This window comes from Cylas formicarius, unplaced genomic scaffold, assembly GCF_029955315.1.
Source record: "Cylas formicarius isolate icCylForm1 unplaced genomic scaffold, icCylForm1.1 PGA_scaffold_4__25_contigs__length_36172078, whole genome shotgun sequence".
In the NCBI taxonomy this organism is placed as follows: domain Eukaryota; kingdom Metazoa; phylum Arthropoda; class Insecta; order Coleoptera; family Brentidae; genus Cylas; species Cylas formicarius.
In genome coordinates this window covers 33,863,799-33,891,098 of record NW_026844334.1, presented here as the reverse complement: position 1 = coordinate 33,891,098, position 27,300 = coordinate 33,863,799, and the positions used below count along the sequence as shown (strand labels likewise).

At 32.9% G+C, this 27,300-nt stretch overlaps 2 protein-coding genes across 4 annotated transcripts in view; one reads left to right on the top strand and one right to left on the bottom strand.

Moving 5' to 3' along the window:
* LOC132701000 (serine protease nudel-like) overlaps nt 1-8,280 on the bottom strand; it is a 181,079-nt gene extending 172,799 nt beyond the window's left edge. Inside the window, exon 1 of the mRNA XM_060668606.1 lies at nt 7,066-8,280. The gene's annotated coding sequence lies outside the window, so the exon portion shown is untranslated. The remainder of the gene's footprint in view (nt 1-7,065) is intronic.
* LOC132701001 (cadherin-89D) overlaps nt 1-27,300 on the top strand; it is a 267,876-nt gene that overhangs the window by 26,780 nt on the left and 213,796 nt on the right. The window lies entirely within an intron of this gene.

The following is a 27,300-nucleotide window of genomic DNA, read 5'->3' as shown; positions in this document are numbered from 1 at the left end:
CACAATGAGTGAGATCAGCTTGATAACCCAGGAAAAGTTTATTAAAATCCATTGAGCCATTTTGGCAGAATCAACATTTATTTAACAAAGGGATTTTAATTCTCTAAGTATAATTAATATAAAAAAAAATGCGGAAAACGAGTAGTCATTTTAGAACCTCAGAAATAGTTTCCAGCATTTTCTCTTGGCCGATTTTTTTTTCAAATTTTTGGCAAGATGCGTTTTCCCAAGACTGTACCTCAAAGCCCTTACTAAGACACCCGGTATAAAAAAAGTGTTTTTTAACCTCCACAGCATCGATATAATATTTTTATTTTGCACTTTGTTTGACCTACAAACGTTAAAATATTTTTTTTAATTTAAAGATAAGTTATAAGATGTATCTCCAAGGTACTAATCCTGAAACAACCTTATTCTTTTGCTTCTGCAACAACTCCATTTCTATATACCCTTGAGGAGAATTTCGGCAACTTGGCATCGAGATTCGCATATGGGAAGAAATTTACAGCAGTTTCCTGAAATTAGTGTCTTATCGCATCGTATCGTTACACTCGAATACTCGCAGCACTCATATTACAAAGTTACAGTTTTCAAGGTGAATTAAAAAGATATACTCCTTAGGCTATCGTAAATGTACCCTTAACTGGAAGCGTGTAACAATTATTGTCAGTAAATGTTTTAACTAGGAAATTATCTACAGACAGCCTGAAGAAACAAACACGTTGGCGGTACGCATTCCTTAATAGATTATAAACGTTTACATTCTACCAACGTTTACACAAAAGGAAAAACATTAACATTAAAGAAGTAATACCAAAATATCTGTGTGTCTATAGGTATTATATGTTTTTTCGTAAAATACAACCATATATAATCAAAAATCAGAAAAGATAACACGTCATAAATTGCATGAACTAATAAATGGATGTACTTCGGTGATAAGATGAGTAAGGTCATGAAGTTATGTGATGACCGATGATGACAGGGATGAGTAGATAAGGTAAGTTAAGGTTAATGTTTATTTTTTGTCTCCTTATATTTCGTGATTCTAATTCATTCATTATTCTGTACTAAATAAATTTGGCTAGAATGTAAAGTTTATCTAATAACATGAGTTGTATTTTACATTAGTCTAAAAACGAAAGGTATTCTAGGGTAAGATCCTTGTAGCATTACTTCTCATAATTGGGCAATAATTCTAGACCATCAAAATATTTTAATAAATTTAAAATTCTTTTAGGCAAAAAAGCTTTTATTAGGATTATCGAGATTTGTAAGTTATTTGCGACAGATTCATGAAAGAATATCTTTGGATATTTGTAGTTAATAAAAATCTTAGGATTAGTTTAAACTAGATATTTAAATAAAAAGCACACCAGCAAACAAGTATTATGTCAAAAATTTGTTCGAATTTTAACACAAGAGACAAATTAAATTTTCCCCATTTTACGTAAGAATATCACGACATAATTTTTTGAAAAAAACATTTTACTATAAACACATAAACCAACTCATTCATTTTTTTCATTTAAAGCTAAGTTCACTTTCAGTATTACTTTCTTCACGTTCTGGATTCCCTTGAAAGCTCAGTGGTCTTACAATTTTTATTGAATTATCTTGCCAAAACCTTTTTGCATTTCCTTTGGAAAATGACAAGAGGAAGTGTTGACACTCGTAATTTTTTGTTGTCATTTTTATATTTTTTTATGGTCTCTTCTTTCCTGGTGACTTTATTACGTTATCATTGGATTTTAAAACTCATTCATCATCATCATCTTCATTCTTGCAAACTAACCGTAACTTTTTTTATTTTTGTAATAGCGGATATACTAATATTTAGTGTCTGAACCACCCGCTGAAAAAATTAGAAGGATTTGCTAATCAATCAAACAACTGACCATTATTTTCTAAACTTAGATAACACCTTGTCGTAATGTTTTGAAAGGTCTTTTCAGTTGACTCTCAGATCGAAAAGCGCTCTGGTAAACACAATTTTTTGCAATATTCCCATATAACAAAATCGAGTGGAATGAAGTCTGGTGATCTAAGGGAAGGGGGAAGGGGAAACCGCTGAATGGGTACCTATACATTTTTTCGGAAATCTGTCCGATAGCTAACTAACAGTTTTCAACTTTTGCAAACACTAAGTTGTTCGAAATTTCTTTTATATCGTGTTCCACGAGGATAACAAAACTAAATTACAATTCTTGCTTTAAGAACAGTTTACATAATAACAAGTCTTACTTTAACAATAGTTTACATAATAACAAAAGATAAATAAATACACTGAATAGAGCAGGTTAAGTAGATAATTGTTTTTACTAGGAATCGAAGTTTTTGTTGTTGTAGAAAACCCGTGTATTAATTCTACTAAACAAGGCCATCCCCATCCCTAAGGTCCTAGGGTAATCTATTGAATTGTGAAGGGTTGTTGAGCGCTAAGGTAAGTCTAATTTTGTGTAGATACATATTAGTGCTACGCACATCATAGTTTTGGTTAGTTAGTTATGCACAACTACGTTACTTATAAGGATAGTATTACTTTTAAGAAGCTTATGGGTTATTTTGTATATTATCTTACACTGTTATCTCTGCATTAAATCTGTCACCTTCGGAATCCTTAATTCTGCGTATAGTGTGTCTGTTGGTCTAAAACAATCATATTTAAATAGGATTTTAAATATGATTGAAATCAGATAAGTAAACACGGAGTTAAGAGAATGATTATAATATATATGGTCTATTAAATATATTCCAAAAATCTTAACCCACATATTAAACCTAAAACGATATTAATGTATAAATAGTCGACTTACTCCAGGATTATCTCCCAATAATGAGAGCATTTCTCTGGTTAAAAATTCCATTATTTGTTGCCATGCTTTCGTTTCTACCAAATAATCTTATTATTTTCATCTTTGCGACATTTCCTGGTATACCATTCGCGATTGACCAATTCTAAATTTGAATTGAAGATTGTAATTCAAGATTTTCAATTACAACTAACAATACATTATCTATTTTTTCTTTATTGCAGGGTTTATTGGATAAAACTGGTGTCATAAACGCATCATACTACTTCAGATTTCTAGTTAACTTTCAAAAATGTTTGTACTCTGGGTAGTTATTCAGCCCAACTTCAACGGCTATATCTACTATAGCATAATTTATACCATCGAAGCATAGTGAACTTCTCCTTAGATAACAAAGCACGTCTGTTTGTATAACAAAAAAAAAAACAACAGCAAAAACTTTAAAAAACGGCACGTGCCAATTTAATAATAACAATATTTAGTTCGTGACAAAATAATACCGAAATTATCACAAAAATTTCCTATGCTTATGGTTGAAAAAAATAGGCGAAAACAATTATAAAAAGTTCAAGCCCACCCCTGAAAGTAACATTCAAATTTATACTTGCATATTATGTCCTTAACAAGCAACAAATGAAAAAGTCTTCTACAGTTGTAAGTAAAAGTGGAGGTATTATGACAAACAAAAGATATGACCAATTACAAACATAAAAAAAGGAAACAAACCACAAATCCCTTTCTGCGCAGTGTCGCCTGCTACACACAATAGTTCTCGTTCTAATTCTTCCTTTGTAGAGACGTTTTCTCTGAATTCTTCGAAATCTGAAGTTCAGCATATGGACGTCACCACGAACCCTAGTTTTATTATGAAAGTACTGGGGGCTGAAAGTGATTTCCGCCTTGGTTAACCACTTTTTTCTTTTAATTTCTATGAATGCATACCATAAATGAAACGCAAATACTACTTTTGGAAACGTTTCACTATGGATTTCTGGTCCAATATTTCTAGTAGTGTTGGAGCATTTTAATTCTTTACCTTGAATTTTTGCGTACAGTATTTTGCTTAGCAAATATGTCGAAAAAGTTATTTTGACATTCCCTTAAAGCCATAATGTGAGCACCTAGTCCACCAAAACATTGAAAATTTAATGGAAACCTTTTTTTGTTATTTAAGCATTGTAGAATAAGACACCGTCGTGTTCGTAGCAAAAAATTCTATTTAATACATGGTGTAGTGCTTTCACGGACTGTATGAAAAAATAAAGTTCACGATTATTTCGCCGAAACGAAACGTTGTACTTAAAATTTCTCCAGGCTATCTTGTACAGCTCAAAAAGTGGCAACCAAAAGTCATTTTTATTTTTTTATATCTGTCTAAATAACACCAGAAAAAATAAGAACCAAATGAAACCAATGTTAACAGTACGTTATTTACCTTTAAATTTTGCAACTTCTTTCTAATTTAACCGCCATGCTCTTATGGATTCCGATATACCCACGATAGACATCCTGATTTTGGACAGACTGTATAAGCAGGTGCATAGTAGAATGCGCGCTAGTCTCAGTTAAGCTCAGAAAAAGCCAGCAGAATGATTCGTGAAACGTCAGCAAGTTCATTTCAAATTCTTGTCTGCTTATGAATTAAATCTAGTTATGTTTTGCTTCGATAAAGAATTTAAATCGACCAAATCAAGATGGGAGCAATTTCAATATGTATTTATTGATTTGCTTTATTTTTTTACGGGTAAGAAATTCCTTCTCGATGTAAAGCAAAACTAGAGTTATTTTATGTACCTGGGAAGGAGCTAAATGACGGGTATGAACATTGTCTCGGATGACTGATTTCCATATTGGTGAAAGGTAAGGCCTGAATCGCAGTTAGGATTGTTTGATTCCTTATAGATTTCTATGGACTCTCGGATTTCTAGTTGCTAGAAGAATTGAATAAATTTTTAATTTTTTCGAATAAAATTTGATTTCGTGATTGTGTTGGGCAACTGCTGAAGAGTTTGTTTGTCGTAGTCTTAAAGCTCTTTATGTTATTTGAGCCTCATTGATATTTTTCGTCCTTTTGCTTCTGGTATCTCAAACTGATTTTTTTGTGGTTTATTGACGATACTGAGAAATTTTTCTACAAGTGGTAAGTCTCGTTATATTTCCTTTAATATGTAGTCAATGATATTTTGAATATAAGGAAGTACAACAATGGCAAGTGTGGTGCTACTTTCGGACTCATGATCTTTGGAAGGATCCTGTGAGGTTTATTTTGTGATGGAACGCTCTGTAAACAAAAGCGTTCATAACCGATGATTTTTGGGCCAACGCATTAGGGTATCGATCTGTGTGCGTACGTTTTCTGTAATCAGAATGACCCAATATCCCGACGTTTCGTCAAAAATTTGACCGTTATAAGAAAAATATGTTCCAGACAAACATTTTTTTAATTTAGATGAGAAAATTTTGTTCCGCATTCTCGGATTTTAATTTAACTGAAGGTGGGTCTTTAGTAAAGAGGGATTCTAAGTCGAAACTAACCAGAATATCCTGTGGATCTAATGTAATGGTTTTTAATTGGAATTAATTACGAAACTATAAGTCTTCTCTGTAGAGGGTTATAATATAGAAGCTGGATATTTTGCTAGAGAATATATTGGAGAACCAATGATGCGGACAATCGGTCGAAGGGATAATCCCGGTTTGCGAAACTCAGAGAGTTCTTACAGGCGATGGATTTAAGAGTCATGAAAAGTGACACTTTGTTTTACGGATTCTTGTAGAGAAGAAGCCCAAATAACAGATTTATGATTGCGTTCTATGGATGATGTAGGATCTTTTTTACGTTGACGATAGGATCCGTCTGTAAGAATATCGTGAACTGCGTTCTGGAATATTAGATTTAGGAAATTTAAATGTTTTATGGATGTTTTGCAGTTTCAAATCGAATTTCATTAGCTGTTTAAGATGATAGTTTAATTAGGATAGACTCGACATTTGAAATGATTTCTTCTTTTGGGATAATACGTTGGGCAAGGACGAAGTTGGAACCTCTTGCAAGAACTGAGTTTTCTATCTCAGGGGGTTGGTGCGACGATATATTTACCACAGTGTTTGGTAGTTGAGAAGAGTTTGATTGTTTCCCTTGTGTTGATGAATCATGTTTGAAAAGGCATCGAACTGGGATTGGGACAAGATGGAGGCAATTTTAAGATGCGAAGAGAGAATTGTCTGATTCATTTTGGTCTATTTCTTTATGGGTATGATAAATTCTTTATCAAGGTAAAGCAAAACTAAATATAACGAAGAATTTTAGAAACAGATGAGGTTTTGATATGATAAGATATTTTAAAAAGATTAGGGATAACGTTGCAAAAAAGTCAGGGTCATTGGCGAAGCGCCATCAAGTTTTGTAAATACAATATTGGAATCAATGTTCGTGCACCTCCTTAGCTCGGCCCCCCTCAAACAAGTTTCAGTTAAGCAGTTAATGGTTGTTGATATTCATCATCACATGATAATGATCAGTAAAGTCACAGTCAAATATGAATGATCTGATGCTCTACTTCAATGCAAGTGTGGTAGGAAGTTTAAGGAAATGTGATCAATGCATATCACAATCTCAATGGCAACATAATATTTTAAACATTATAGTGGAAACAGTTACAACAAAGGCAATCGTGTTTGCGTTTAGACAACAATCTGCGGTACATTTTAATCGAGACCCGGACACTTAATAGCAGTCGCCAATAATAAATTACCGATCCCGATACATAACAGCACCGCAATTGTAGCGGAGCGTTTATAATTTTACTCCTTCCGTAAAAACGCACGTATCACGTTGACTTACACGTAACTTAATTAGTACCGCGGTTCGCTTACCTTGCTGCGGTCCGCATTTCGCCCGGGTAAGCTGATAACAAAGGTCGTTGTTCTAATGACTCGCCGTTAAACAAAAAATTCAACTAGTTATATAGACCGACGCGAAATATGGCCGTCGGGGACCTTGCAAACGTTGTAATTACGCTTACACCTTACCGTGAGACGTGAGAATAGATTATTATGCGGAGTGTTGCATTTTTCGACGATTATTCGATTCCCGAAGACAACATACAAAAGCAGCGGTAAATATCGCGAGCAATAACTGATTGGACTCGGATCTGGTGCACGGTTGCAGGGCACCGCTTCTGGCATATGGTTGGACGTGCAGACAGGCAGGTCCGCGGCCAAGAATGAAAAACGAACAACTGCTACTTACATGAAACGTATCTACGGGTAGCGATCGGGTTAAAACGGCGTAAAAACCGCAAATTCTTGCCCGCATGTTGGGCTCGGCGGAAAATAGACAACTGTTAAACGAAGTTAATTAATTGATTAATCATTACACAGTATCGATAGTAATTATTATACGATGCCGCTTACAAAAGAATCAATAACCGCGGATTGAGTGAAACCGCTGCCGGTGCATCGCGACAGGCTATAAAATTTTAATTTAAAACCCGCTCAGCGCGTCCGATCGAAATCTCATCCCGGTTTGTTTTATAATTTTCTCAGCGCCTCAAAAGTCGCCACGTGGTAAAAAACACTTCATACTTTTGCCTCATAACGTAATAATGAAGAAATTGCAGTAAAAACTCGAAAGAAATGACAAACAATTGTGCAAATTTTGTATTTTGCGCAAATAATTACAATACGATATGGTAGTTTAAAACATGTATAAACAATACATTTAGAGTAAATATACAATATATATAACAAACAGTTTACGCATACACAAACAATCTAAAATTCAGAGGTCATGTTGCTTTCATGGTTGCATTCACAAAAAATCTTTGTAGTTATAATCGCATTCTTCTGTTAAAATGGGTTTAACAGTTCTTTTAAATTCCAACACGATGATAGGGATCACACAGATTATGGTATCATACATATCAAAGTCGGAATTCTTTATTTTTTTATTTTCCTTTCAGAGTCTTCCCTCAACAACATGCTATATGATATCACGTTAACGAAGGTACTAAATTAAAACGTTAAAGCCGTCTCAAAAGTTGTAAGTTGAATGAGTTTTCCAATCTGACATGTAATTTTGTTTAATCTCCCGGCCAGAATATCTACCTATATGCACATGTCAGACTTTCGGCAAAAACTTTATTTTTATCAAAATACGATACAATTCTTTCTTTTACCAAAGCCTCGAAGGATTTGGAAAATACGGGCAGGACAGCAATAGGACGAAAATTGTCTGCAATCTCGCCATTACAATTTTTTGGTATGAGAACTATCCTCGTGTTGAAAACATCTATTGCAAATGAGAGTCAATACAAGTAATCCAGACTGAGCCACGTATTTCACTGCAGCTTGAGTTTTTCAGTCTAATTTGAGGGGTACATAAAAAAAGACTCTAAAGGAGATGTAAACGATGTTAAAAGGAATTCCTGATAATTACGTTACGTTCCATGTGTGCTGTTGCTGAGACCGTCTTTTTTGCGGTGTTAATAAAATATATGTTGAGATCATGGCTGATGTTTTTATTTCGTTCTTTTCCTTTTTGTTTTCTAGTTGAGAGGTAATAAGCTGCCACGTTACCTTTTTTGAATTTTTAGAATTTTCAATACATTTTTCATTTGACGTTCTTTTCACCAACTCAATAGATTGTCGATAATCCTTTTTCAGTGAAATGAGTGGAAACGATTGCTTCATATTAACGCGTATTTGATAACGAAAATATTCACGAAAAAAGCGAGCAATCCGTCTAATTTATGAGCATAATTTCGTTGGTTTAAGTTTATTGAAGAAGAAAAAAAGGTAGAATCGATTTTGGCCAACGACTATATTTAATAATAGAAATCTTTATAGTGGTAGTAGTTTATTGTGTCATTTAAAAATGGAACCAGACTGGAACTTGTGGTAAAATAATGGAGATTGATACAAATTATAGATTAGATATTATTTTTCACAAAACCTCTTAAATACCTCCTGCATCGGTTTTTGCTAACGTTTCGCCAATCATCCTGTTGGCTTCTTCAGAGCTTGACTAAATCTGATTTGCATTTCACTCTGTACCTGTTTATATATTGTTTGAGGGGAGTGGAGCTAAATGAGCGGCATAAACATCTTCTCAGATGACTGATTCCTATATTGGTGACAGGTAAAGACGAATAGAAACCTATGAACAACCTAACAATCTTAACCGCGGCTTAGGTCTTTATCTGTCACCGATATGGGAATCAGTCATCCGAGACGGTGTTCATGCTCCTCATTTAGCTCCGTCCCCCTAAAACAATATATAAGCAGGTGTACAGAGTAAAATGAGAACCAGTTTCAGTCAAGCTCTGAAGAAGCTAACAGGATGATTGGCGAAATATTAGCAATTTCGACTCAGCAAAAACTGACGCAGGAGGAATCCAGAAATTTTTTAAAAATTATTACAGTAGCCTGTTGAAGTTTCTTTGAAAAATTAGAAAACCTATTCTTAAAGGAGAAAGACTTGCTGTAACCCTAATATTTCTCAACTAAATTAGAACAAAAAATGTTATTTATTGGTTTATGGCTGCTGTTTCGGCAACACCGTGCCTTTGGAAACATATTTTAGCTAATTCAAAATATGACACTATTGTCATATTATGTTTTTGATCGCCAACATATTTGGGCGAGTACAAAATATGACAACATGACAAGAGTTTATTATTTTTGAAAGACAAGAATCAACCAATACAATTTTTTAAAAACACCTGAAGATTTAATGTTAAGTTGCGTATTGAGAAAAACCTATGATACCAAATCATCCCTAAAAATATATACAGGACAGGATAGTTTTGAAAACGAGATTAATGGGAAATTTGTAGAGGGCAGTTCGAGGCAAGAAAGAGATAACAATACACCACTTCTTCATATACGAAAATTCGGCGTAAATCTGCAGGAGTTTTTTTATTGTTTCTGTTATCATTTTACTTACGTTGACTTCAATATCCTGTTTGTACTGGTTGAGTCTTGTCTTTCAAAAATAATAAATTCTTCAAAGCAAACCATTTGGTACCATAAACCTTTTCGGATCCTGTTCCCTAAGTGGTCTTCAGTTTCTACCTCTCTCTTCGAAAGGACGCAAGTAAGGACTGCATTTTCTTCTTAATTTCAGTCTTCAACATATCGGGTAATTCTCTCCAAGCATCTTCTTTTTATTTTTATTTTTGTAATATGGGTGCGAAAAATTCCATAAAACCGGCGTGTATCAGTTGCAACATATTATCATTAGTTCATTCCATTTCTAATAAAAAAATACAAAATATGGGACACTGTGCCTGCACTACTGTTGGGCGAACTGCGTAACTCAATAGTCGTGTAGCAGCCTCCAAGCCCGAATAACGATGACGAGTTGGGGCTAGCGACCTGTCCCGGTAAACGTAAATACTCATAGACCGACAGATTGGAAGACGACCACAGAGGACTACGAAAAAGGAACTAAAACTGGTATGCTGGAATATTAAATTCTGGTATAAAAGAGACCAGGAGACACTGAAATAAATGCTCCCATAACCGAAATATGTTCTCTCTCAGAAACTAGAAAGAAAGGAAAGGAACATCAAAATACCAAAATTCTCTGCTCATATACAGCGGAAAGAAGAGTGAGCCTTTTTTTTCCTTTAACAGAGGGGATAATCAAACCGCAGAGCGAAACGGAATATTTTTAGAACACACCTTCGTGCTGACAAGTTACAGGGAACCGAAAAACTCGGGATGTTATTGCGAAAATGAGGAATAATAACATTGACAATATAAAGCAGCGATTCAACGAAGAAACGATAAAACGGAACGGAGAACTTCTTATTGAACTTTGTGCTTAAGATATTTTGAGAATAAACAACACGTTTTTCGCAGTAAACTCCGACACAAGTACACATGGCAAAATATACTTGTCCACCAATCAACGATGGATTACATAATTACAATTATAATTTGATTCGCAGAGCTGTCTTTAGTTAAATACATCTCCTTTCTTTGATATCCTTTGATTGATGATAAATCATTTTGTAAGTTTTCTGCTAAGCTATATCTATACTATCTAAACTATGTCACTCTAAAACCATAAATCGTTTAATCTAGTTTATGATGATTGAATGATAACGTGCCATCCAAGTATATATATACAAAAACTTGGTCCCATCTCTTAAAACAGTTGCAATGCACCAATTATCTGCTCAACACTGAAACCTCTCAGCTTCCTGCTTAATTATTTCGTCGTTAGTTTTTATAATTTTAGTTTAATAAATCTAATTCTTTTATGTAGTTAGCATACAAAAGAAACAATATTTGCTCGATATTTGCGGTATTCCTGCCACAATATTTTTGATTTCTGATAGTAATCAATTACTAGTTCTGCTCATTATAACTTGCTGTTTTCTTATTGACAAATCTAGAAACAGCCATATAGGGATTTCACCATTTTATAAAATATTAACTATATGTTGCACAAAGCAAAATACCGCTCTCCGAATCGATCTTCCTGGTAGGTATCCATGTTAGATATTATTTAGTAAATTGTTGTCGACCACAAAGTTTAGAATTGGATTATACAGCTTTTTCTGAAATTGTAGTGGACGATGCGAGCCGACTTATTGCGACAAAATTTTGCATGTTGCTCTACTCACTTTTATTTATGATTTGACTACCAAGGCATGTTTTAGGTGATATTCCAAAACTTAGAGAATTATTTATTATAAACACAAACTTGATAGAATCACTGGAAATATCAACGTATCCACAACTCAAGTTTTCGTTTAATTTTTGAACTCTATTCCAAATTTACTTTTCATCCATTGATTGCAGATTAATGTCATTGTTGATTAAATATGATCAAAATAAAAAGATAGATATTCTAACAATCACTAAGAAATAAGAAAAATCGAATCAAAGGTTTATTTATTGCAGGTCCGGGCTGACAGCTCAACTCAATCATTCATTTTCAATGTTCACCTCCACCATAGTGCTCCTTTGCTCAGTAATGTACAGGGTGAGTCAAGGATTAAGTACATTATCTCATTGGTTTCACAAGTTATGGGAGAATGGTAAATACAAAATTTGTAAATATTGTTAGGATGCACAATTTAAAAGTATTTCAAAGAATACAGGATGGCTCAACAAATCATGAAGTATAAAACATAACTTCTTTTAAATGGAACACCCTATTTTCAAATTTTGCTTTGAATTCGCTTTGAAATTCTTGAACCTTTTTATTAATAATACATACCCAAACCTAACATTTTTTTTATTATTTTATTATTTTTGATATCAGCGTTAGTTTTGGTTAGTTTTAGCCTTACTCGAAGATGGCGTAAAAGACATATGCACCGGAATTTGAATTATATGCTACAGGGTGTTCAGAATAACCGACTATATTTGGATAACAGTTTTTCAAATTTTTTTATTTTTCTAAAAAATACTGGATTTCACACTTGTAGAAAAATTACCATAGAGTCATTATTTTTGATATCAGTGTTATTCGAAGATGACATAAAGGACAAATGCAGTGGAATTTGAAGTATATGCCACAGGATGTTCAAAATAAACGACTATAATTGGATCACTTAAATTGAAAAATCTCGATTTTCATAAATAGCACACCATATATATTATCATTTTTTCTGAGAGGTCTTATAAACATCTATAACTTTTATTAAATTTATCATGTACATATTTTTAATAGTTTGAGATTTATTTTAATTTATCCAATATTTTATGTATAAAATTGTTGCTATAACACTAGCTAGAAAATCTATACTTAGTTTTTGTTTAATTTACTGACACTACAATAAATAAAATTTTAAAAAACCATTTCTTCACTGCCAATTAATGCCATTGCAAAAAAGTTAAAATAAATTGCAACGTATTAGAAATACTTATTTGATATATTTAATAAGGGTTAATAAGTTAACATCATTTAAAATTTAATATTTTCAGTAATCCATGGAGTAAAAAATGTATTAGTGAATGCTTTGTTCTTCATAGGTACATATTTGTTTAATATTTCCATTATAAAGTAAGATCGTTTAGAAAAAATAGTAATAATTTGGTGTGTCATTTAAGAAAATGTTTTAATTTAAATTGATCAATCAAATTCCGTTCCACATATCTTTTACGCCATCTTCGATCAACGCTAATATCAAATATGGGTAACTTACTTTCAAAAACAAAAAACATGGTTTATTAGTCACGCTTTTTTGAGCCACCATTGAGATAATGAACTTGGCTGTGTATTTTTCAAGGAGCTTTTACTTTCCAAATTTGAATCAAGATATACTCTAGCGATTTTTGTGACACCCTGTACTATTAATTAGCTAATGTATTAGAGTTGCGAGTGTTTGTCTTCTCTGTACGACAATTACGATAAAAGGTGTGGAGTCATGGAATTTTGATTTTGTTTTACAGCGAAAAGCTGTCAATCTAGCGTGACAAGTTAAATTCATTAACATACCGATCTTCAATAGTTAACTACGGTTCAGACAACGGCGCAATAAAAATTTCCTACAAATTAATTCTGTAAGATTTTTGACTTGCCGTCAAACTTATGCCGTTTGTCGGCTCCATTGTTATTGAGATGTTGCAATAATCTCACGTCAACGCCTCTAGGGTTAACCGCTATTCAAGGTAACAGGATCCAATGAGAAGAGAATTTATTAGTCGAATAGGTAAGGATTAATAAATCATTTTTAAACCAACTTTTTTGAAGGTTCCACAACAGATCGTCAGTCGCAGCGAAGGCCCGGTATATCGACCACACAATAAATGCTACTAAATACGTACTGACAGCTACATAACTGAACTATTATATTATGACTCCCTCTTTCTGCCGTTCTTACCATAAAAATCGCTCTGTTCGTGTTCAACTCACGTACGTAATATTTTCATAAAACATTGTCAACTTCTTTTTATGCTAATGTTAACTGAAGCTAGTTGAAAGAGAATCTGGTTCAAGTTAATTCAAACCTTGCAGAAGGCCTGACGTATTTGTAACAGAACCTGTTACAGACATGTGCTTCTGAAAGAAAGTAGTTCCACGATTTATGTTTAACCTCGATTTTGTACGAATTCCTCAACTTTTCAGTAGCGTATATACATAAATTCTCGATCTAACTAATATTGCACGATATTTTTAATGAATAACACTCAAGTGTATCCATATTTTATAATTACTTTGGATACTTAATTATACATGGCCATAAAATACCATTTTTCAATCACAATGTCATTAACACTGTGTGTTTGTTGTTTATGTTTCTTTAGTTTTTAAGTGAAGCTTTGAATCATTTTCATTTAAAATGAGCCTGAAGTTTTAATTTAAAACAGTTGCAAAATTCAACGAAAATCTTGCAATTTGCTAATTACCCATTCTCGGTTATAATAACCGTTCACCAACACGATTCTAAAAGAAAAATGTTAACGAAACGGCCATAGATTCCACAATACCGCATCGAACCTGGAAGTTTGCTAATACATCACTATAAATTGAAGAAAAGAAATTAGAAAAAAAAAAGGATATTGTGGTAAGTAAGGGGTGTTTTTTTTCGATGTATAGAACTTTAAGTTGCAATAAAACAACGATGGATTATTCGATTGACATGAATTTTATTTACCCGAAAGATAATCTTGTGGCATTATATTTTAAATATGATTTCTGGCATATGACCGCCACGGCTGGCGCGGATGTAGTCCAATCTGGACGTCCAATTTTCGATGACTTTTTCCAACATTTGTGGCGGTATATCGGCAATAACACGGCGAATGTTGTCTTCCAAATGGCCAAGCGTTTGTGGCTTATCCGCATAGACCAATGACTTTACATAGCCCCACAGAAAGTAGTCTAGCGGTGTTAAATCACAAGATCTTGGAGGCCAATTCACAGGTCCAAAACATGAAATTAAACGGTCACCAAACGTGTCTTTCAATAAATCGATTGTGACACGAGCTGTGTGACATGTTGCGCCGTCTTGTTGAAGCCACATCTCCTGGACATCATGGTTATTCAATTCAGGAATGAAAGAGTTAGTAATCATAGCTCTATACCGATCACCATTGACTGTAACGTTCTGGCCATCATCGTTTTTGAAGAAGTACGGACCGATGATTTCATCAGCCCATAAAGCGCAGTTTTTCTGGATGTAACGGTGTTTCGACATACACTTCAGGATTAGCTTCGCTGCAAATGCGGCAGTTTCTCGTTTTGGACCCATTTGCAAGCGTTATTCAGGCGTGAGATGATGATGAAATGCCAAACCAAACTGACAATATCACTTGGCAGCTATTAAATCGGTCGCCAGTAATGCCAACTTAAAGTTCTATAGATCGAAAAAATACTCCCATTATATTGTAACTGCTTGAAATATGACTGAGCGGAAGTTTGCCCCAAGGGGAAAAATCGGAGAAAAAGGAGACCTAAATCCAAATCGACGGTGAAGTTGCCATAGGAGTTTATATAACCTTAAAGATAATAAAAATGTTTAGTGAATATTTAAATTATTTATTCTATACGTATGCCGTTTTTTTCGATTACCCATGTTCAAAATATTAAAATTATGCAAAAAAGATATATGGCTAGTGTAAGATATCTTATCGCCAAAACGCATACAAGAGTTTTGCAATTTTTGTATTGACCTGTCAGTTTGCCACATGCCACATCTGCGTAATCAAATAATGAAAGAACTAAGGCGTTAGAACTGGCTTTAAGTTTTACTTTGTGAAAATCAAATGATAGAAAGTTGTCAAAAGTCAAAAAGGTCCTTCGTTGAATTTTGTTTCTAATATCCTTGTTTTTATTGATGATAATAATTCGAGATTTTTGAGGGTTAAGTTTTAGGTTGTAATTTGTTGCAAATAATTTAAAAGTTGTTAAGATCTGCGAAATGTTATTGGTGAACTTCTGCAATGATTTGGATACTGTAAATGAAGTTTAGAATTGTCGGGAAATTGTTTAAGTTTAGATTCATATCACACACTTATAAAGAAAAGAGAATTGATAAAATTACTGACTTTTGCTTAATCAACTTAAATTCGGAAGTTTGAATCAAAGAGTTCGTTGTTGCATCTTTTGTAATTACAATTCGACTGTGTTTCAAAATACTTCAATTTCGTAAATAATACATTATGACTCAAGTGTCCAAAGTTTTATTTATTATGCCTTACATAATTTACTATGCCAATTAGTACTTTTGTGGTGACTCAATGTTTTCTAAATCCTGATTGGCAATCCGATATAAGATCATTGTTTTCTAAAAACTCAATAATTTGCTTACATAAATGTTTTTTCCAATATTTTTGAAAGTGCTGGGAGTATGCATACAGGTCACAGGGTCCGACACCTTGACAATAGGTTTAATAATCACTTTTTTCCAGGTAGATGGATATTTTTACATATTAGGGTTGTTAACATCTTGTAGATCGGGGGCTAATGAGGACATTAGATATATTTAGTTTAATAGCGATTCTCCAGAATTGTAGTCCTTTTTTTGAGAAAATTTATTTAAATTAGTAATTTAGTATTTTAATTAGTAATCTATTGAATGTTTTGTATAATTCCATAGTTGTCTATAATATGTAAGATGATGAGTAGACGATGTTCGTATGTATTTTTTATAGTCCTTCTCTCTTAACATCATTTAAAATTTAATATTTTCACTAATCCATGGAGTAAAGGATTTATAAGTGAATGCTTTGTTCTTCATAGGTACATATTTGTTTAATATTTCCATTATAAAGTTTCTACCTTCTTATCTTCCTTTAAAAACCCATATAAATTTAAATTTTTATAGCCCCTGCATATGATGTGTTTTTCACGTTTTGGGACCCTGGGTTGTCGGAAAACAGTACTAGGTTCTGATCAGCAATAGATTGGAGAGATAGCAATAGAATCTGCTTTAACAGGAGTAAGCATACGACTTGCTGATTGGTTACAAGTCTATTCTAGTGATATTTTGCACTAGATTAAATTTGCTTATAAAATTTTTAAGTCTTTGGGAATGCGTGTTATCTATCGAGTAATTGATACTAAAATCTCCGGTAAGAATAATATGACCAAGATTTCCTTCTAAAGCATCTAACAAAGTTCAAGAGTTACTTAATGGTGGTCGCTAGATATTTATAAGACAACAAAATTGTTTTTTTGGATTAAAAGATACTGCGGAGTATGCAAGATTATGGATTTCTAAGTTTTCTTTTTTGTAATAAAGATATTTTTTAAAATAAAACCCGACCCCGCCTCCCGGATCTGCCCTATATGTCATTAAAAAATTATGTCCAGGGATCTTGAAACAATTGCTCGAAATCTTTTTATTTAACCAAGTTTCATATATGCAAGATATAGTAAATATAGCAAAAGTAAATAAATATAGCATTTGGCGAATTTTTTTGCGGAATAAACTTTCAGTGACGTTAAGAAAAACAGTTGTACCCCTTCCTGAAGCCCGAAGGAGTCGCAGGATCTATTTTTATGCTAATGATCAATTGGCGGTTGTTTACTGGCATTTTCCAGAATTTTCGAATATACTGATAAAATGCTAATTCACTGTAACTTGTGGGACTTTTAGTTTTGGAGAGCTGTACAATATGTGCTATCTTCCAGGCGAAATTAAAAACGGAATTATTGATGTGGATCGATTGCTTTGGACTCTCGAATGTTGTCTTAAAATTTCGACACATTGGTCTTTGTGATAAGACAAAATTTTAGCTTCGAACCTCTCAGGACAATTGGGTACGATAATAGCCCAATATAATAGCTGTTCTAGATGTTCTACGATTTAATGCATATTGCATCTAGATCTCTTTTTCCTTTCGATATTTAGCTTTGTTTCGGAATTTCACAAGTAGTTTTATGTCTGTTACGGCTTTTAAAAGGGTATGTATATCCATTAACCAAAATAAATAAATATATATATATATATATATATTATGACATGACAATTGTTTCGTCAACACCGTGTCTTTATCAATTTTATTTAATTTCGTGAAAATCTGAACTTTTAGTTCTTATTTATTTTGATAAATGGATTTTCATCAAGTAAAAGCCACCTCCGTTCAATTATATCCATTAACTTGCGAATATTGTCATTGAAAAAGGTAACTTTATTGTCAATATTATCAAAATAAAGTAGTTTTCTCGATAATTTTCCAACATGTACGTATGTGTGGCAGTGGTATATTATTTAAAGGAAATTTTCATTCCCATACTACTGACAGTTTTGTAACCATAAGTTACAAAATTAAGATTAATTCATATTGAATTTCTCCTTAACAGGCATAGCCTGTTCGTGTGAATTTCTTCGAAAGCGAGATGACAAATTTACACCGCTCTAGAATTCAGAACTGCATTTAAAAATAGTATATTGATAATTATGTCTAGTGCGTGTACATATATATGTCGATTTTCGAAATAAATTTAAATTTGCTGCAAGGCTGAATACCAACATAGTTAATAAAATTTGGTCTTGCGTTGAAAATCGATCAAATTCCTTTTGTGGCTTAAATTTTTGCTAACTTAATTATCTGAAAATAGTTTGCTGCATTCATAATATTCATTTAACAACATAAACGGGAAGCAGTGGTTGGCCCTAGTAATAAATAAATTTGGTGAGGATGACTTGTTTAGGTTTGTTTTTGCTTTGTCTTGACTGATTATAAATATAAAATATTTTCTCAATAATTTATCATAGGTCTTCTTCATTCTAGGTAAAATATTCGACAGTTTTGCAGTATATTTGAAGTTATTTGTTTTTAAAATAACGGGCTTAACTAAAGAAAGGGAATTACTAAAAATTCGGCAATGAAGCTTTTGAGTTTGCTGTCGCAAATGGATTGGTTACTTTTGGTTGGCAATGCTTTGTAATTTTTTTCGTTTTTTATATTTTTATTGTCGTACGAAATTTTTCTCGGATTTTCTGATTTTTTAAACAGAAAGTTATATGGCATCTACACGTAGCACTAAAGCTTAGCAAAAAGAAATTTTGAATAAGTACTATTTACAAATCGTCTGGATTCCTTCTGCGTCGGTTGTTGTTTTTCAAACTTTCAGTTTCAGTTTCAGTTAAGCTCTGAAGAAGCCAACAGGATTGGCCAAACGTCAGCAAGTATGTTTTATAAACAACCTACGCAGAACGAATCCAAAAGGTTTGCAAATAGTATTCGAGTAACTCCTGGAAGTTTCTTTAAAAAAGCAAATGCGTATCGCTTAAAATGGGACTTGAACCTGAATGCTATGCACTCAAAAAATATATATGGTGTAATTTACTACCAATTACGGTTGAACCAATCTTTCTTTATACCAAGGATTGATAATCTGCTTCTTCCTACGGCATTATAAGATTTTATATTAGATGCTAATATGCAAGGTATGTATGCTATCACATTATTTATTTTATTGCAAAATTATATAGTATTATTACAAGTATTTTTGCCGAGTCTACTTCCCTTAATTTAGTTTCTTTTGATTATATACCATTGAATCGACAATTTATTTATACGTATTAACAGATCATTAATCAAGAACGATCGACTCTAAAACACCAAATGTGTGTGTGGCCTAAGTGTCCGGTTTCCTTTTTTATTATCGTAACGTCTAGGAACGGCAGCTGGCTGTTTTCTTGCATTTTTATTGTGAATTTGATCTTCGGATGAACTTCGTTTAGGTGTTGCAGAAATCTGTGTAGTTGTTCTATCCCGTGGTTCCAGATGATGAAAGTGTCGTCTACATATCGTAGCCATAGTTTTGGTTTGTAGTCCGCTGTATCTATTTCTCGTTCTTCCAGAACCGTCATAAAGAGATTGTCTCTATGGCTCTCTCTGTCTCTATAAAAGATCTGGAAAAATATACAGCTGAAGTTATCAGACAAGAAGTTTCTCAGATACTACGAACAGCCAAACCACCGAAGAAGAATCTGTCAAAGGAAGAGTCTAACGCACTATGGGAACTACAGAAAAACAAAAATATAATAGTACTACCAGCAGACAAAGCCAACGCAACAGTAGTCGTGGATATAGAAGAATATGACCAAAAAATCCGTACACTATTAGACGATCCAGCTTACGAACAAATATCCACCGATCCAACTACATATTTGGAAAAAACAACGAAGGCCAAAATCAATTCTTGAAAAATCAGCAAGAACCAACAGATACATCTCATCCCAAGAGAAAAATCATCACGATGTCCAAAGCTTTATAGTTTGCCAAAAGTCCACTAAAATCAATAGTCAGCTCAATAGGGTCACCGTTACAGCAATTAGGGAGGTTTTTAGCGAAGCAACTACAACCATACGCAGAGGAAGCGGAATCTTATGTCAAGAACGCGAGCCACTTCATCGAGCGTATCCAAATAGGGTTTATAATTTTTGATATTCTCAGGAAGTTGATTATATGTGTTGGAAGCCTGATAAATAGGATTATATAATCCATGTTACTTTTACTGATATTATATTCTATACAATCTTGTGTCCTTGTGTTATTTGAACGTATATTTCTGCAGTGGATTATTTTTACACTTTTTCCAAACACGATCCAACATCCAGGCTCCTAAATTCCTGTATAGGGTTAATCCGTTGTAATAAAAAAAATCAATATTTTATTATGCCAAACTTGTATCGAATTTAAGTTTACAATCCCACAAGTGCCCCAGACAAGAATCAAATACCTGAAGTGTGTTAAAAGACGGAATTGTGTATATTAATTTATATTAATTTTGGTATTACAAGATACGCATATTTCTGTACAATGTAATTTTACTAGTGTTTACTCCAACTTATTTTCAATTAGAAGTCATAGGTATTTTATTTTGGATAGATACTCAATACGCTTATTGTAGAGTCTTGTTATAAAACATAAATTTGGTTTTATTAACATTGTCTTTAACTTATTAAACAGTAACTAATCGGTATACTGTTTCAGATCAGCACTCATAAAGTTATCGATATCCTTAACATTACTAAAACTATACACACGCACTGTGTCGTCAGAAATTGTATATTATTTTGAGACCAAATCAGCGTTTCTCACACTGAGCACTTAAGGGAGTAAGATAGAGGACTAAGAACCGAGCCTTGTGCCAATACCTACTCTTATATACCGGGGTCCATCAGACACATAGGATAGTATAAAGCAACATATTCACATCAATATATCAATATTAACCACAGCTATTTGTAGATCTATAAACACTGCTATTACTAAGATTCCTTAACGCTTTCACTGCCTTCACCAATATTTAATTATTATATTCATTATTTTTTAATGAAAGACATGATTTTCGTTAATCACATTCTCAACAATTTCTGCAAACACACTAATAGGGCGATAATTATCAATACATTTTCTACAAACATGCTGAAATATAGGACCTATTGTACTAATTTTGAATTTATATGGAAAACAGCACTGACGAGGACTCCGTTGACTAGCTTAATTAAAATAGCTTGAGATTATCCATATCTTGTTAAATACTATTACGTAGTTATATAATAAGTTTAAATATAAACTAACCAACCTGTTTGTAGGAGGGAATAATCTCACTGAGGTTAATGACAAAGGCTACAATATTTTTACTTTTTTAGGGCTTATGACTGGTTTCTAGGAAATAAACTGATATTGAACAAAGAGAAAACGAGTTTAATTATGTTTAGAACTGAATTATGAATTGAAATACCATTAGCAACAGGGATAGGTAAACAAAATATTAGTATTGTAAATAGCACTAAATTCTTAAATTTACAAATTGACGGATTTCTTAATTGGTCTGAACGTATTGATTATCTGCTAAATAAATTAAATTCAATTTGTTATGGAATTAGAGTGGTTGCAAATTATATGAGTAAGGAAACTTTAAAAATTATGTACTTTACAAACTTTCAGTCGCGCATGAGGCATTCCATAGAATTATCTTTTGGGGGGTAGTGGTCAACAACAGAAAATTTTCGTGGTTCAAGAGAGGACTCTTCTCACTGTCAAAAAAATGCAATTTAGAGAGAGCTTTAGAGGGGTGTTCAAGGCTGAAGGTATTTTAACTGTATATACTTTATATATTTATGAAGCATTGATATTCTTTTTTAAAAATCGAAAGGACTTCGAACTAAAGATATTTCATAGAACCATAAATGTAAATTACCCTATTCTTAGTTTACCCTTAACTGAAAGGAGTCCTTTCACCAAATACACAATAAAAAAGTTATGATAGAGTTAGAACCTTACTCCATAGGAGATTATTTCTGTAATATTTGTAATGTAATTGAAAATTGAAACAATATCTAGTGCTTTTTCCTTTTTTGACGCCGATTTCCTTTGTGTTTGGTATATTATTTTTAGGTAATGTATTTATGACACGATGTGAAATAAAGTTGATTATTATTGTTAATTCTGGAGTTGGGGGTTACCCGAGTAACAAGATCAGGCTATTAGTATTTTAAATAAAATAATTGTTTTACAACAGTGTATTTTTACGCCTCGTATGACACAAGTTCGACTATTTGATAAATTTAAATTGAAGTTATCTAGAAAAATTATTATGAAGTGGTTGTGGTTGTAAGATGGCAGATCCAGCTTAATATATCTTCAGGTTTAGAATCACAAAGTTCTATAAGTTGAAGCTTCCTCAGAAATGTTCCTTAGAAATTCCTTAGAAATGCTGGTTCCCCTCAGGTTCCTTAGAAATGCTAAAATAAATTATATTTTAAAATTTGACCAAAATGTCAGTTGCTAGACAGGAATGAATGACTATACCAAAAAATGAAATTAATTTTACCCGTTTTCAGCGGACATGATATTTAAGAACATCAGCAATTTCAAACAGAGTAATTATGCGAGAAACAAAAAGGCAAGTTGGACACTTGCCAATTTACTGGACGCATTCGCACTCGATTGAGTCATCAGTGCATCGGCATCGCAGCGAGAGAATCTTACGCATTTTTAAGGATAATTACTGTTCTTTGGTCCTCTCCAATTTTATCAGTTATTCCGACTCGGGTATATTTTCAACCTGCCAATGGCGAATTGATAACCGCATATATTATGCAGGACGTTGTTTTATGCTAATCCCTAATTAAAAGGATGGGATTGGGTTACAAAAGGTTTTTAAAAAAACAAGTTCGAAAACGAATTCTTCCGATTGTTGCACTGAAAATTAGTTATTTTATTTTGCAGTGACCCAGAGTCTCCCAGATTCTCGTTTGTTTAAAAAAAAAAGATTTCATTTTATGATTTTACGATTAGTTTTTTATCATTTTAGTAGTTTCAAACAGGTCATTACTTCTTTGAGGTTATCAGGCACAACCAACTTTGAAGCTTGTAATAATAATATTAATAATAATAATAATGACAAAGTTTATTATTTATCGTAAAAATATGATTGCGTATGGTTTAAGTTGCAAAGGTGTTATAAATAAACATCGGTCAGATCAGATCCTTGCGCAAGGTAAGTTCTGTTCTACTAACACATCCAAAGTACTTAACTAACAAACTAGTTGAACAAAATGTAGTAAGAATGATCAATTAATCAAAGTGATCTTTAATAATTTTATATAATGTTAAATAGCTACTCACTCAGTCAAGATGCTAGAATAATAATAAACTCGAAAATGCCTACCTAGAGGTGATTTTAATTAGATTTTGCAAAAAATCAAATTCTCTTTACCTAAGAACGATAAGCTCGTATATCATATAGTGGGTGTTTTTTTTCGATGTATAGAACTTTAAGTTGGCATTACTGTTCAAGATGGCGACAGCTATAACAGCTGTCAGGTGATTTATTCTCAGTTTGGTTTGGAAATTCATCATGAATAGACTCACGCCTGAACAACGCTGGCAAATAGTACAATTTTATTTTGAAAGTAAAGGTTCTGTGCGGAATACGTATCGCGCACTACGTCCATTTTATCGTCGACAAAATCGTCCATCAGAGCAGTTAATTCGATTAACCATGGAACGTTTTCGCACCACGTATACTCTTATTGGTAACTCGCATCCCCAGAGACTCCGTACGGTGCGTACAGAAGAAGCTATTGTTGCTGTAGAGCGTAGCATTGAGGAAGACCCGAATGAGTCCATCCACCATCGAGTACAGGAATTGGATCTGTGTCCATCCACTTTATGGAAGACTTTGCGGAAGGATCTTGGTTTACGTGCTTACAAAATGCAACTCGTGCAAAAATTGAAGTTAAACGATCATCAAGTAAGGCGTAGATTCGTCGAATGCGCCCAAAACGAGATTGCCGTTGTTCCCCATTTTCATAAGCGAATTTCGTTTAGCGATGAAGCGCACTTCTGGTTGAATGGCTACATCAACAACCAAAACTGCCTCATTTGGAGCGAAGCTAATCCTCAAGTGTATGTCGAAACACCGTTACATCCAGAAAAACTGACTGTTTGGTGCGCTTTATGGGCTGGTGATCGGTATAGAGCTATGATTACTAGCTCTTTCATTCCTGAATTGAATAACCATGATGTCCAGGTTGGTTTCAACAAGACGGCGCAACATGTCACAGCTTGTGCCACAATCGATTTATTGAAAGACACGTTTGGTGACCGCTAATTTCACGTTTTGGACCTGTGAATTGGCCTCCAAAATCTTGTGATTTAATACCGCTAGACTACTTTCTGTGCCGTGTTATTGCCGATATACGGCCACAAATGTTGGAAAAAGTCATCGAAAATTGGACGTCCAGATTGGACTACATCCGCGCCAGCCGTGGCGGTCATATGCCAGAAATCATATTTAAAATATAATGCCACAAGATTATCTTTCGGGTAAATAAAATTCATGTCAACCGAATAATCCATCGTTGTTTTATTGCAACTTAAAGTTCTATACATCGAAAAAAACACCCCTTATATTCATCTGCTTTTTATTACAGAACTTTTTATTATAAAATTATTTTATTTTGGCCAATAATATATGACATAATAATTTTCCTGATCAACGATTTATTTTCTCCTTGAAACTATTAGCTTTTGTTGTAGATGTTTGCAAACAATGCAAAGTATACATTATATATTAGGGACTTAATATGTTTATTAATCTGAATATTTGCATTTCGGCTATTGAAAATATTGAAAAACAGGTAGATGGTACATTCAATTTGACAACGAAGACCAGACTGTTAGAAATGCTCGAGATAACAAGCGGCCCTTTTGATCTAACTTTTGTAAGAACATTTATATATAAATCCAAAGAGGAGAAAATTTTAATTTCGTAATAAATTATTTTCAAATAAGAATATGACACTTGATTTCAAGATAACAACATGTTTTAGGAAACAATTCACTACTACTTAAAAGTCTTTAATTTGAACTTATTTTTTGATTTGGCGGTAATATCGTCCATCACCAACATTAAAAACGTAGCTGAAAATCGAATTAAGAAATACAAATAACAATCGGTTAATTGTTATTTCCTTTGATTTTTCGAAAAAAGTAAGTACACTAACATTAGTTATTAGTTACTTACTGTTATTATATTCACATTTGCTAATAAATGTAAACTAACCAAAACTGTTTGAAGACACCTAAAATAAATGCAGAACATCATAAAAACTTTACAAAACGTATTACACAAACTTTTTGACTTCAAATGCGTCAATTAATTTAAAAGTTAGTGAATTAATATGTTGACAAATATATGAGAATGAAATGGTTGTTATGTTTTGGTATTGTTAATACGCTTTTCAGCAAATTCAAAAGTATAAGAATAATAGTACTGAGTGGGCTTAGTCCTATTACAAAAATTTGGGAAATTAAGTAAATGTTTCGATTAGGGCTAAGATAAACACTTGCGATATTGTTTTAATATATAAGCCAGTATATATTATTATAGAGCAAACGGCTATAGTATGAAAAAAACTTATAAATTATAAAAATAATTTATAAAAATCAGATGCTGGATTCCAAGAAAAATGCTCGCACACTTCCATCATAATATCTACTCTTGCGCATTTTTTGCAGTAAACAGAAAATATATAGGATTTGTCAAAAAATAGATGTCCATACCAAGAACCTTTTTTTGACTGGAATACTTTTTCTTTGAATTCATTTTCGGAATCTGATACCAATTCCATACATAGTTTATGTAGTATACAGTATAACTATTTCAAGAATAAAAATCGGACATTTTATTTTGAAACCCAGAGAATCGAAAGAAGACGCTTGACACACAAAGACTGGTGACTAAAAAGGGAATAATTTATATTAACAAGGCATGCAAGAGATCGCCTACGGCCAAACCTAACTAACCAAAACTAATAAGAACACAAAATTAAACATTTTATAAGAACTTCAGAAGCTTTAAATAATGGTGTTAGTCAACAAAGAGTGTTACGTTACTACAGGTGCTGAACGAAGACCACCCAGACTGCAGTCTTTAGTTCCATATGCAACCAAAAGCCATATTTTCATCGTCAGATACTATTTAGTGATGAATCCAAGCTTTATTGCTGAATGGTAATAATCTCCAGGGATTTTGAAGAAGAAGAAGAAAATAAGAAATTTTCTTAATTACTTATATAAAAATTTACTGGAGCCTTATATCCATAATTTCTTCAAGATGACTTAGTTTTTACTCTGTCGGATTCTTTCCCAAATCTCAATCAGCCAGACATAGCAGATGGTCCGATTTGGTTTCAATATGATGATACTCTCCCCCCTTTTGCTCGACAAGCGCGAGAATATTTAAATATGGTATTTCCCGGACAGTGGATTGGTAGAAGGCGATCAATAGATTGAACCTGCAAAATCTCCAGGTATTTTCCTCTAAGAATATTTGATGTTTAAAATTAAAAGTGTATAACGAGAAAGCCTATAATTAAGATGATTTAAAATTTGGAATTAGATACGAAATAAGACAAATTAATGAAAATATCCTGAGTAATGTGTTGCCAGGGTTTTTAAACCAGTTAATGAATTTAAAGGTTTGTATTTTAAACACCTAACAAAATAATCTATCTCTCTGGTTCTATAAATTTTCTCTCAATTTTACTCCCCGTGGATTTTGTAATGAGTCTTTCTAGATATTTTGCGTTAAAGACATTACACATTCCTACTTGACTTCTCGTTTTGTATCCATATCGAATAAAAGTTAACATTTTAATTAATTGTTACAATTTGAACTTTATTTTCAAAAAAGGAAATTATATTTTCTATTTACTGCAAAAAATAATCTGCAAGAAAAAATTATGCTGGACGTATGCGAGGATTTTTCTCGACATCCAATACCTGATTTTTAATTGAATTTGATCCATATTTTACAAGGACATTGTATAATTGATGTGTTATCTATCTATTTATAAAACTTTATACGAAGGTACAAAGTTACAAAATACTCCTTGTTTTCCCAAATAAGGATTTCTCTGAAATTCATCTTGAATTAGTCACAAATAACAATACGGAAATATGCAGCATTCGAAAATTGATTTTCAAAAAAGGAAGTTATATTTTCTATTTACTGCAAAAAATCTACAAGAAAAAGTTACGATGGACA